Genomic DNA, 13535 nt, shown 5'->3' with positions numbered 1-13535 from the left:
TCCAGCCTGCCTTGGGCTTGGAGAATGAGGAGGTGGGAGAGCAACAGCTGGAAACCCTGAACATCCACCATGCATCGCTTCATCACCTAAAGCAAGTGAGTGACATTAGGGTTGCTCTGTGGTATCCCCTGTGTGTCTGGGGAGAGGCAGAAAGAGGGGGAGAGAATCTCTCTGAAAGGAGATCGGATTTGCAAACTGACCCCAGGAGTCCCTTGCTTTCAGTCAGGGGAGGGGCTTCTCCAGAGCCGTCTCCAGTGTGTTTGGAAAGGTCCCAGCAATGGGGCTCCCAGCCCTTTCCTTGTGGGAGATTGTTCCCAAGGCTGAGAGTCTCTGAACTGGGCTAGACCTGTGAGCTGCTGAGCATGGAAATCAATGGGAAACAAGGAGACCCTGGGCTTGCTATGCCTAGGGACTTTGACGTGGGGAATGGTTTCCCAGGAGAAATCTGGACTCCTGGATTCTGTTCCTTCTCTAGGCTGGAGGGGGAGTGTGGCCTGGGATGGAGGAGGGAGCTGCTTGTCCAAAGTGACAGGTGGTCTTTGTGACTGACCCCAGTGCTGGAAAAGGAGGAGACTCCCCTTGAGGGTATTGCTGCACCAGGGATGACGAGGGGCAACGTTGGGAGCAGATGATGCAGTGAACTCCTGGCACTGTGTGTAGATTGCACCCCTGTGTGGGGAGGAGGAGCTGCTCTGGCAGGGACAGTGATGGGGAGGGACCAAATAGGGCGGTTAGTGAGAGGCTGCCTTGGACCCAGACTCACGCCTGCTCCTCACTCGGTTCCAGGATGGCCAGGCTCCTGAGGATGTTGTGGAAGAAGGCTCTGCAGGTTGCCCCAGAGCCTGAGGGAAGCAGCTGCCATCTTCCCCAGGAGCAGAGCGGTCCCTTTGTCCCCTCTTAAGGGGAAGGAGTTCCCGGCCGAGCCAGGAGGTGGAAGCACCCAGCCTTCTGGCAGAGGAAACCCGCTCCCAGCGCAGGCGCTGAGGTGGGAGAGGCACCAGGGAGGCCGAAATGGAGCTGTCCTAGGATGCGGCTGGGCAGACAGGACTCAACCCAGGATGGGAGCCGGACAGGGCGGCTCTGGGGCTTGTTGTGTGGGAAGCACAGGACCCAGGAGCACAGCCCTGATTCCCAGCAGGAGGCATCGCCGTTCCCGGTGACTAAGTACATTCCAGCCTCCCGAAGGCAGGAGGTGGAGGAACCCTGTCCAAGCACCAGCAGCTCGGCCCACTCCCCACGAGACAGCAGCAGCACCTGGGAATCAGGAAGCAGTGAGGCCGAGGTGCGCTGCTGCTTTGTTTCAGGTGAGAAGCCAGGCTGGGCTCAGGAAGTGGTGAGGAGGGGACTGTGAGAATCCACCCTGGGCCGAGGCAGTCAACCAGTGCTCTGGGGGCGGATCCCCAGCCCAGGTGTCAGGCCTGAGCCACATGAACCCCACTGATACTAGATGCTGCCACTTTGGTCCATGATGCTCCAGGTGGGGGCAGGTGAGACACCACGCAGGGAGTCCAGGACACTGTGGGGGAGGGAGGGTCTCTGTGCTATGGGCTTCTGAAGGAGTTGGGGGCTGAAGGCATCACTGAGAGGTGGGAGTGTGGGGCCTGATCCCCCCCGGGTCCTAGAGGTGGAGAGGGGGCACATTGCCCCACCATGCCCCTGTCCTTCCTCCGAGTGGAACAGGAGTTACCCTGTCCCCTTCCCAGTCCCCGGTCACCTCCCAAGGGTGACTCCTGCGGCAGAGGTGCTGGGAAGGTTCACACTCTCCTGGCTGGGCCGTTCTTTTCACTCCAATTACTTTGCAATGGCTTTGGGGAGAGGCTCACTCCCAGGATCAGATAGAGGAGGGGGCAGCAGGGTCCAGGGAACAGGCTCTATTCCTACCCTGTCACTGTCTGTCTGGGAAACCTTGGCCATGTCATTCCCTGGCTCGGTGCTTCAGTTTCCATTCTCGTCAAGATGTGTCTATTTCCCTGCAGTTTCACGTCCGGGTTGGTGCCAGTGCCACCTCCGCACTGCCCAGTCTAATACCAGCTCCTCTCTCTTGCCAGCACCATGACAGCTGCCCTGGAGCCAGAGCTAGAGACCCACCTCCTTCGAGCTGCTCCGCATCCTGTCTTCACCCTGGGTACAGAGAAGGACACCACCCACCTCCAGGTAGATCATGCTTAAGTCATGCATTGAAGAGCCTGCTGTCATCCTGCCATGAATCCTGGCTAATTGTCTGCAGTGGGATGTGAATGAGGGAGGCCAGGATATGTGTTTTGGGGGTCTCACCAGCGCGTCCCAGAGACCCTTCTTCCCATCCTGTGGCAGGTGTAGCCCCAGTTTCCCTAGCTCTGACCCATGGCTCTCCCTTGCTTTGCAGGATCTGCATAGGGTCTTGCCAAACCTCATGGATGCCATGCTGGGGAACCTGCTGGTAGAGTCCCCAGACAGCGACAGGCTCCACGACATCTTGAAGGTGAGCCCGATGAGAGGGGTGGGGGCAATTTTACCTTAACTCTTCGATCCATTCTCCAGTGTGTCCTCCTAGCTGGGCCCCCAGTGGTCTGTCCTTGGTCAGGGCAGTCAGTGCAATGCAGTGTCAGGCCCTTCCTCCTTGATGGACTGAGGAAGGAGCTGGGACTTCAAGCCAGAGCTCTGCCTGGTTCTGTTGCGCAGTAACCACAGGGCCCGTGGCTGGCTTGGGGAGTGAGAGTCTGAACCCCTCCTATAAGATCCAGAAGATGGTCCTCAGAGAAGAGTGACGGGCTCTTTTCTAGAGAAACAGGAGGACCCCAGAGAATCAGCCCTTCTCTCCAAGGGACCCTGAGATTCCTGGGGGGATTGTGCTCACACTCAGTCCCTTCACCCAACCAAGGACTGAGAGCCAGGGAGGGAGTTTAGGGCGGATGGGACCAGCCCCGACACCAGACATTCTTCCAATCTAGAGAGACAATGACAAGTTGTGACCTGCAGGATACAAGCGTAGTCCTGGGGGCAACAATCCCTTTCTAAAGCCCTGCGATCAAAGAATTAGATATTCCACCCTGCGCACAATGTCTCAGCCCTCTGGGGATGCGGGACGCGGGGGTCTCATTTGCACAATACGTGCACGTGCCCATTGATCCTGAGCTGCCTCCTTTCCCCGCAGCCCATGAACTACTGGATCATGTCCAGGGTGTCGCAGGAGAGAGCCAGGGCTATTAGGAGCAGCACGGCCCTCCTCAGATTCACCATCACCCTCCCTGAGTTAGATGTAAGTGACCTGTGACCCCAGCTTCCTGACTCCAGGCATAGGTGGGCTGGCTCCAACTGGCTGTAGGATCTGGTGCTGCAGGGGCTGTGGGTTAGGAGTGTTCCTCTTGGGGAGGCAGAGTGAGAGCAGAGAATGAGCTTGGCTTGAGTCAAGTTCTTCTTGTCCTGGTTAAGTGGTGACTCTGGGCTTTTAAGGGGACCATGCTCCAGGCTCATGCCTTTGTGTCATCCTGGAGCAGCTGGGGAAGCAAGTCCTCATGGAGGGCCCTGCCCACATCCCTGTGCTCCAGGCTCCCTTGGGAGCAGAGGAAATTAAGGGTGTAGCTCTAGCTTCTATCCTCTAGCATCTCCTGCAGAGGGGCTGAGGGGAAGGAGAGTCCTGGCCCAGGGGGGACTGGGAGCTGACAGGAAAATGCTGATGGAGTCCCCTCTCCCTCTCCCTTCCATTAGAACGCAGCAGAATTCCCCAGGATGGGTCACCATGTGGCAGAGCTGGCTCTGTTCATCAGTGACCCAGCCAAGGACATGAGCCGGCTGGCCAGGAGGGATTTTACCAGCTCTACCAGCTGCTGCTGCACCAGAGGGGTAAGGAACCCCGCTGGGAAAAGGCACCCCATAGAAGAGTGAGCCTGGGACCCCAGCCAGTTTCTCTCAGACTGACCCCGTCTGGAGGTTGAGTCTCTCTGTATCTCCGTTCTTCACCACCCCTTCCAATTCTGTTGGGCCAGGCACACAGCGAGGACTCTGCCCACTGTGCAGCCACCAATGGGATTGGAAGGACACAAGCACTGCAGCCAGAATGACAGATGTGGGTGTGTGTCTCTTTCCCGGGGCTGACCATCCATGAGGCCGAAGACCTATCGTGCTCGGACTGGCACCAGGACAGCAGGCTTCTGGGCTACAGGAACACAGCCAGGGTCAGGGAGGTAAGGACACTCTGCCAGGGCATCAGACAGCTCAGGGAGTGGGGGGGTAGGAGGAGGTGGGGTGGCTGGGTCCTCTGCAGTGGCTGCCTCGTGGATGGGACAGAACACTAAACCCTGGTGCAACAGGAGCTGGTCATCCCTTCCCTCAGGTGGTTGCTGAGGGATAGATCCTGCCTTCCTTCAGGGCCTTCAAGGTAGAGGTCCTTCCTCTTGCCTGGTCTGCCCTCAAGTCCTTGTCCAGTCTGTGCACCCGTGCAGGTGTGATGGAGCTGGGCTGGCTGAGGCCAGAGCAGCTCCTTAACCCCTTCTTCCCAATTGTGGGGTTTGTATTCCCCATCACAAGTCCACACAGAGGGGAAAAAACCTTGAAGATACAGCTTTTCACACTGTTAATGGCTAACAGGCCTAGCAGGCCTGAGGGCGTATTTTGCCAAGGAGAGCTTTTTGTTATCTTGGAGACGCGGCTGTAATGCTGCAGATGCATATTTTGGGTAGCGAATTATTATCTCATCAAGCAGTGACAATGTGAAGTTTGAATCCTTTTTTATCCTGGCTTCTCTTTAACTCCTTGGAGGGCGACTTTAGATGACGCTTCGTGCAGCAGGCATTCTTTTCGCCCTGTGTCGTCCGGGCTTTTCTGTTGCTGGATTCGGGAGGAGGGTTGGTGAGAATCCACTCTGCTGCCTGCAGAATGCTGCATTGTAACCAAAAGTATATTATTTTGGGTCCTGATTTTGTTCTGCTCCCGGAAGTTGATGTTTGGAAGTTTTTGATGGAGCATGAAACAAAGTGAGAGTCAGTACTGGTAAAAGTCCCCAAAAGACGACTTGAGCCTACCCTGCATCAGCCAGATCCAGCCTCTTAATTTCTTTGGTATTGATTAAAAGTAAAATCAATGTTACTCATACACCTGCATAGGGTGTGCGTGTGTGAATCCTCCAAGGGCAGAAATGAGATGGAGTGTACTTGAGACTTTATGAGTGATATCGACCCATTCCACAAAGTTGGAAATCATGACCTTGTGGCCAGACAGAAAGCAAAGTGGGTTATTCTTTATTCCTCCCCCCATGGCAATATAATGAAAATATCCTCTATTTCATTCCATTGGAAGACACTTCCAGATCCGCTGTGTCAAGCCTGCTGCCTGCGACTGCGGGTGCTACAAGTGGCCAGCAGTAGGCCAGAATGAGGAGAACCATGCAGTAGCTTTTGGAGATGGGGCAGTGAGGAACAAGGAGCACCTTCCTTTCAAAAAGCCAAGGAGGAAAGGGATCATGAGAACAGCCCACGAGGTTAAGAAATGGCGGGGAGAGTCTCTTCCCTCCATAGGACATTCCATTGTCCCTCTGTGGGCAGTCTATGTTTCTATTGGCTCCTTCCGGTTATGCATTCCTGATATAAAGTCACTGGGTGACCTAGGAGTTAACTCATTTCCCACTTACGGCATCAGTCTTCTCCCCTATCAAATCTACCCTGGGGAAGAAGACCAGGAGCCCTGACAATCACCTTCACCTGTGGGTGTCTGGCCCTGGAAGCCTAACCCAAGTGGACTATCTGCCCCGTCACCTGAACTACCATGTCGTTCCCTCCTAGGGTCTTGTCCTAAGTGCTCAGCCTGTCCCCTACCCAGCTTGTCCCTGACCTTACAAGGACTATCCAAGTCCCTCCCATGCCTGCGCCCCTTGGGGTCTCTCTCCTGGCTGAGCACAGGCTGCCCTTATATCTCTCAGGAGGCCGGGGTCCGAGTCATATACTGCTTCTTGTCACGTGACCCCCACACTTATTCCCTTTACCCGAGGGAGCTGCATAACCTGGGCTAGGTGCAGTTGAGCTCCAACCCCTTTTCTGGCCATGTCACCCTGGGACAGCTTGAAAGCAGAAACCTGTGGGCTAACAGCAACTTCTTCCTCTCAAAGGTGCTGACGACACAATGGAAGAGGAAATCCTTTGGCCTGTATAACTCAGGCCCTAGAATGTCACCAAGTGGTTCCTTCAGCCAACCATAACATGGGACTGAGCAAGACCACGTCTTTTGGAATGACATCCACGTGCATTAGAGCCAGCTGGCTAACAGAAAATCTTTCTTGTGCAGTGACGTGGGGTTAAGGGACATGGAGGAAAAGACAAGGAGGCTGTGACCAAAGTTAGCGTAGCGAGGCCAGGATAAGCGGGGCTAGGTCCCAAGACTGGCTATCAGAAGACCTGCCGTTTTCTATTCCTGCTTTTGGGTGCAGAAGTGAGTCTCTTCACTGTTGGGTGCCTCGGTTTTCCCAACTATCAAATAGAGCTAATCAAGGTTTTGTTGGTTCTCCCCATTTTAGAGGGTGGGAACCCGAGACACCATTGAGACCTGTCTACACTACAGGCCTGTAGTGCATTTGTAAGCTGCTGACCCCCACATGTTTTTCAGAGCTTATGGACAACACAGGTCCTAAAGGTGTATTTGTTCTCTGCTTCTCTCCAATGTACCAGCAGGGCTGGACGGCCTTTTCTCACTGTGCTGTGGGGAGCAGGTCCTGGGTACTAAGGCTCTGAAGAAGCTCTCAAGGGCAAATTTTTTAAAATAATTTTTATCAGTGATTTGGGAGCGAACATACAATTCCTGCTGAGAAGACTGGTGGGTGACAAAATACTGGCAGTGTGGTAATTACTGATGAGGAGAGGGCAGTGATACAGAGCGATCTGGCTCCTTTGGCAAACTGGACCTATTCAAAGCAAAGAAATTTGAGCAGAGCCAAATGCAAGGTCCTATAGCTAGCAACAGGGCATGCCGGTCACACCTCCAGAATGGGGAAGTGCATCCAGGAAAGCAGTGACTCTGAAAGGGATTTCGGGACCATAGTGGAAAAGCCCGTCAACATGAGCTCCCAGTGTGATGCTGTGGTGAACAGGGCTAAAGCCATCATTAGATGTAGGAGCAGAGCTGTGAGTAAATAGGGAGGTGACACAGCTTCAGTGAGACTGAGATTGTAATACGGCATCCGGTTTTGGTGTCCTCATTTGAAAAAGATGTTAAGACATTTGAGCTGGGGCAGCAAAGAGCCACCAAATGTTCTGAGGGCTGGAGGAAAATGCCTTCTAGTGAGCGATTGAAAGAGCTCAACCTGTTTAGCTTATTGAAAGAAGATTGAAAGGTGACTTCATTGAAGTGTTGAAGTGCCTTAATGGAGAGAAAATACTGAGTATGAAGGGGCTCGTTAATCTAGCAGAGCACGGCATCACAAGACCCAATGGCTGGAAGGTGAAAAGAGAGAAATTCATATTTCAAATAAGGAACAAATATTCAACAGCGAGGATGATTCACCACAGGAACTAGCTACCAAGGAAAGTGGTGGATTCTCCATCTCTTGGTGTCATTTAATGAAGACGAGATGCCTTTCTGGAATGTGTTTGCCCCGAAAGGAGCTATTGTGGTCTACAGGAGGCCTGTGATATGCAGGGGGTCAGATGAAACGCTCTAATGGCCTCTTCTGGGCATACAGTCTCCTAATTTCTGAAAAACTGAGTGTAGCATTGGGAGCAGCCTCTGATGTTTTACTGTCTAGCCGGCTTCCTTCCTTGAATGAACCCTCATTGAGTGGGGTGATCCACAGGATTCTAGAAGCTCAAACCTCGAAAGTGTCTGGCCAGCGGCAGGACATCAGCTCTGCAGGGGAGGGGTGGGTGTGGCAGTGAGATCACAAACGCCTTTTGCAGGAGCTCAGCCTATTGGTCCAAGGTGATGGGGAGGTGTTGACCTCACAGAGAGATGCTGACATCAGCCAGGAAGGACAGGGGCGCAGGGCCAGGGGAACGTCAAGAGATCCCTGTGGCTTTGCTTCATCAAGTCTCCTTCTCGAGGTCTCTCTTTGAGGACTGAGAGAGTATTAGGGTTCATGTACGTGAGCACGAGGAGGAACCTCTTTGGAGTTTTCTCCTTTCCTTTTACAGATTTTACTAGAAAACAGACGTCCCTGTTGAGAAGGTAAGAGCCTCTGAGAGGTTTGGAACCTGTTCCATCTGATGCCAGGTGAATTCTAGGCATGGAAAACACTAGTTTAAGGTGGCAGAATTTTATTCCCCACCTAGGATTTTGTCCCTTAGAATCACTGGGGACATTAGGGTTTGTCCTTTGGGTGGTTTTACCTTTTCCTCCATCCCTCCCTCCTTTCTCTTCATCTCTTACTTCTTTTGTCCTTTCCCCAGTTCCCCATCCTACCACTAGGAGAGGGGTATGTGTGTCTGTCCCCCGGGGGGTGCTCTGCAACTCCCATTGTGGGAGGTCCACCCAAAAATGTGGGGCTGAAATAGTGCTCGGAAAGTGATCCCCACCGGTGACCGGGGCCATCCTTTGTGGTCTCTGGTGAGAACCCGCAGCCTCCCGCTCTTCAGCCTCTACCCCGATTGGCTGAGGTGGACCTTGATGTGGGGAATGGTTTCCCAGGAGAAGTCTGGACTCCTGGATTCTGTTCCTTCTCTAGCCTGGGTTGGGAGTGTGGCCTGGATGGCAGGAGGCAGCTGCTTGTCCAAAGTGAACGATGGTCTTTGTGACTGACCCCAGTGCTGGAAAAGGAGGAGACTCCCCTTGAGGGTATTGCTGCACCGGGGATGACGAGGTCGAACGCTGGGAGCAGATGATGCAATGAACTGCTGGCAGTGTGTGTAGATTGCACTCCCTGCACCCCTGTGTCTAGCTGTCTTGCTTCCCAGAATGAACCTCATTGAGTCTGGCCAGCAGCAGGACATTAGCTGTGGAGGGGAGGGGTGGGTGTGGCAGTGAGATCACAAAGGCCTTTTGCAGGAGCTCAGCCTATTGGTCAAAGGTGATGGGGAGGTGGTGACCTCACAGAGAGATGCTGACATCAGCCAGGCAGGACAGGGGCGCAGGTCCAGGGAAACGTCAAGAGATCCCCGTGGCTTTGCTTCAGCAAGTTTCCTACTCAAGGTATCTCTTTGAGAACTCAGAGAGTATTAGGGTTCACGTTCGTGAGCACGAGGAGGAACCCCCTTGGAGTTTCCTCCTTTCCTTTTACAGATTTTACGAAAAAACAGATGTTCCTTTTGAGAAGGTAAGAGCCTCTGAGAGGTTTGGAACGTGTTCAGTCTGATCCATCTGGTGCCAACTGAAATCTAGGAATGGAGAACACTAATTTAAGGTGGCAGAATTTTTTTCTCCACCTAGGATTTTGTCCCTTAGAATCACTGGGGACATTAGGATTTATCCTTTTGGTTTCACCTTTTCCTCCATTCCTCCCTCCTTTCTCTTCATCTCTTACTTCTTTTGTCCCCAGTTCCCCATCCCACCAGCAGGAGAGGGGTGTCTGTGTGTGTGTGTATGTGTCTCTGTGTCGGGCGGTGCTCTGCAGCTCCCATTGTGGGATGTCCACCCAAAAATGTGGGACTGAAATAGTGCTCGAGCCATGCTTTGGGCTCTCTGCAACCTCCCGCCCCTCTACCCTGATTGTCTGAGCAGGGGGTTATTGACAGGGAGTTGACTCAGGTCCTTGTTGGTCTCTTTTAAGACCAAGTAAATACGACCTAACCAGTCATATGGTTGACAAATTTTGCTGCTTCTCTGCATTAATTGTCTCTGAGCAGTTCATGATTCTCTCTAACATTCCAGTTCTTCTAAAATACTTTCTGAATAATTACTATGAACTGTGGACTGTGAACCAACTATGAACTGTGGTTGGTCATTTGAGATCACTTTATTCAGGTCATTGAATGTATGAAATTCAAGGTCCGAAGGTTAGTTTGAAAGTCGGGGCTCTTGGGTCCTATTCCCAACTCTGCCACTGACTGGCTATGTGACCTAAGACAAGTCAATTCTCCTTTCTCAGTCTTAGCCTCTCCCTCTTTCAAGTAGGGATAACAATCCGCTCCTACCTAACTCACGGTGGGAGGAAGATGGGGATCCATTGGAGCGTGTCACTCGGAGCAGTGCATAGTATGAGGTGTCCTATCACGTTTACTCAGATCAGATTATGATCTAATGGAAGAGCTGAAATATTCTATTTTATTTGTATTTTATTATTTTGAAATTGTTAAGAGCAGCAGGTTCCACGAAGGTGTGTAAAGTGCTGGGATGTCAGGAGCTGGGAGCCGCAGTTCCCCCCCACCCCCCGGCACTAGGGCAGTGTTCTGCACCCCCTGCTGCTGGCTGAGTTACTCTGTCCCTTGGCAATAAGACAGACTCTTGTTTTCACAGCCAGTCGATCACCCAGTGTCATCACCCTTTCTGGTGGCTGGGCAGGTAACTCCTCAGGTCACCACAATTTCCAGCCTGCCTTGGGCTTGGAGAATGAGGAGGAGGGCGAGCGACAGGTGGCGACCCTGAACATCCGCCCTTCATCGCTCCATCACCTAGAGCAAGTGAGTGGCATTAGGGTTCTTCTGTGGCGTCCCCCGTCTGTCTGCGGAGAGGCAGAAAGAGGGGAGAGAATCTCTCTGAAGGAGATCGGATTTGCAAACCGACCCCAGGAGCCCCTTGCTCTCAGTCCAAGGAGGGGCTTCTCCCCAAGGAGATTGGGTTTTCAAACCGACCCCAGGAGTCTCTCCAGAGCCATCTCCAGTGTGTTTTGAAAGGTCCCAGCAATGGGGCTCCCAGCCCTTCCCTTGTGGGAGACTGTTCCCAAGCCTGAGAGTCTCTGAACTGGACCAGACCCTGTGAACTGCTGAGCATGGAAATCAATGGGAAACGAGGGGACCCTGTGTCACGGAGTCCCTGGGCGATGCTCTGGAACTACTCCCTATGAAGCCAGTCAGGACTGTGGGGAAGTCTCCTTTCTGTGAGCAGACTGTCTTCAGGACACACAGTTCACACAGCTTCCACCTTCCTGGGTCTGACCTCGGAGCATTCAGCCTCCTCTGCCCCTCTGTGTGCTTCCCACTGCGAGTCCGCCCAAGCGGGGTCCTGTGGAAGCCAGAGGGTCCTGCACCCCAACTTCGCAGTCAGACATGTCTCTCAGCCAGCCAGTAAAGCAGAAGGTTTATTAGATGAGAGGAACATGGTCTAAACCAGAGCTTGTAGGTGCAGAGAACAGGACCCCTCAGCTGGGTCCATTTTGGGGGTCAGTGAGCCAGACAACCCCGTCTGCACTTCACTCCATGTCCCCAGCCAGCCCCAAACTGAAACTCTCTCCAGCCCCTCCTCCTCTGGGCTTTGTCCCTTTCCCAGGTCAGGAGGTCACCTGATTCTTTTGTTCTCCCACCCTTTAGCTCTCCCCTTGCAGGGGGGAAGGGCCAGGCCATCAGTTGCCAGGAAACAGGATGTTGGCCATTCTCTGTGTCCAGACCGCTGCACACAGCTGCCCTCTAGGGCTCTGCAACGATCTTACACTCTTCTCCCACCACCTAGATACTTAAGAACTGCATAGGGGAAACTGAGGCACCCCCTTAATATTCAGAGGAAACATGAAGAACAGTCCTGCTTCGTGAAACCCTGGGCTTGTTATTCCTAGGGACTTTGACGTGGGGAATGGTTTCCCAGGAGAAGTCTGGACTCCTGGATTCTGTTCCTTCTCTAGCCTGGGTTGGGAGTGTGGCCTGGGACAGCAGGAGGGAGCTGCTTGTCCAAAGTGACAGGTGGTCTTTGTGACTGACCCCAGTGCTGGAAAAGGAGGAGACTCCCCTTGAGGGTATTGCTGCACCAGGGATAACGAGGGGGAACGTTGGGAGCAGATGATGCTATGAACTCCTGGCAGTGTGTGTAGATTGCACTCCCTGCACGCCTGTGTGGGGAGGAGGAGCTGCTCTGGCAGGGACAGGGATGGGGAGGGACAAAAAGGCTGGTTAGTGAGAGGCTGCCTTGGACCCAGACTCACGGCTGCTCCTCGCTCGGTTCCATTCTGGCCAGGCTCCTGAGGATGTTGAGGAAGAAGGCGCTGCAGGTGGCCCCAGAGCCTGAGGGAAGCAGCTGCCATCTTCCCCAGGAGCAGAGCGGTCCTTTCGTCCCCTCTGGTGGGGAAGGAGTTCCTCGCCGAGCCAGGAGGTGGAAGCGCCCAGCCTTTTGGCGGAGGAAACCCGCTCCCAGCGCAAGCGCCGAGGTGGGAGGGGCACCAGGGAGGCTGAAATGGAGCTGTGCCATGATGCGGCTGGGCAGGCAGGACTCAGCCCAGGACGGGAGCCGGCAGGGTGGCTCTGGGCTTGTTGTGTGGGAAGCACGGGCCCCAGAATCCCAGCCCTGATTCCCAGCAGGAGGCATCACCCTGCCTGGTCACTGAGGACCTTCCAGCCTCCCGAAGGCAGGAGGTGGAGGAACCCTGTCCAAGCACCAGCAGCTCGGCCCGCTCCCCATGGGACAGCAGCAGCGCCGGGAACTGAGGCAGCAGCCAGGCCGAGGTGCGCTGCTGCTTTGTTCCAGGTGAGGTACCAGGCTGGGCTCAGGGAGGGGTGAGGAGGGGGCTGTGAAGGGGGCTGGGTCCAGGCACTCGACCAGTGCTGTGGGGACGGGTCCCCAGCCCAGGTGTCTGGCTTGAGCCACATGAACCCCACTGATACTAGATGCTTCCACTTTGGTCCTTAATGCTCCAGGTGGGGGTGGGTGAGACACCACGCAGGGAGTCCAGGACACTGTGGGGGAGGGAGGGTCTCTGTGCTATGGGCTTCTGAAGGAGTTGGGGGCTGAAGGCATCCCTGAGAGGTGGGAGTGTGGGGCCTGATCCCCCCCGGGTCCTAGAGGTGGAGAGGGGGCACATTGCCCCACCATGCCCCTGTCCTTCCCCTGAGTGGCAGCAGGAGTCACCCTATCCCCTTCTGTCACTGGTGCAGGGACCTCCAGGGATAGGGAGGACGAGGAGGAGGTAGTCGTGGACATGGCAATGAGGAGGCTGCTCTCAAGAACATCTGAGAGCAGGTGCAAGTCCTAGAAAAGGTGGAAACCTTCCCCAGCTCTGCTGGAACTGAGATTGTCCTGCCCCTTCCCAGCACCCTGACCCCCTGCAGAGGGTCTTGACTCTGATGATCCACCAGCTCTAACAGGGACTTTTCTCCACTATGATCTGAGACCCCCAAAATAGGGGTGTTTGTCACAGACCAGCCAGAGTCTCCTCCCCCAACATGCACTGTCCCAGTTCCTGACCTTGTTTGTGTAGGAGTTGTGGGTGATTTGGACAATGGCCGGGTCCCCACTATCCCCCATTCGGGCCTGAGTCCTGCAGCTGGTGTGGGTGGGGCAGGAAGGTCCCTGACTCACTGGCTCTGTCTCCCCTAAGCCCACTCCTGGTGGGTGCAGGACGAGGCCCAGCAACTCATGTCCCTGGATGCCATCCACCCCGCGTGTTTCACTACACGGAAGAGAGCACAGGACACATTGGAGTCGCACTGCTGCAAGGCGGCTGTGGTGGAGAGGATTGTGGTGAGCGAGACACAGCGCCCAGCTGCTGGAGGGAGGAC

General features: G+C 54.4%; 1 protein-coding gene across 1 annotated transcript in view; it reads left to right on the top strand.

The window, feature by feature from the left end:
• Window positions 1-836: 836 nt before the first annotated feature.
• The window catches only part of LOC122465236, a 30756-nt gene continuing 18057 nt past the window's right edge, over window positions 837-13535 (top strand). Inside the window, exons 1-5 of the mRNA XM_043543939.1 lie at window positions 837-1304; window positions 2049-2154; window positions 2366-2461; window positions 3134-3238; window positions 3966-4163. The gene's annotated coding sequence lies outside the window, so the exon portion shown is untranslated. The remainder of the gene's footprint in view (window positions 1305-2048; window positions 2155-2365; window positions 2462-3133; window positions 3239-3965; window positions 4164-13535) is intronic.

This window comes from Chelonia mydas, chromosome 3, assembly GCF_015237465.2.
Source record: "Chelonia mydas isolate rCheMyd1 chromosome 3, rCheMyd1.pri.v2, whole genome shotgun sequence".
NCBI classification, from domain to species: domain Eukaryota; kingdom Metazoa; phylum Chordata; order Testudines; family Cheloniidae; genus Chelonia; species Chelonia mydas.
Note: the sequence above shows the minus strand (reverse complement) of the source record. Positions and strands in the feature narration are given on the sequence as shown.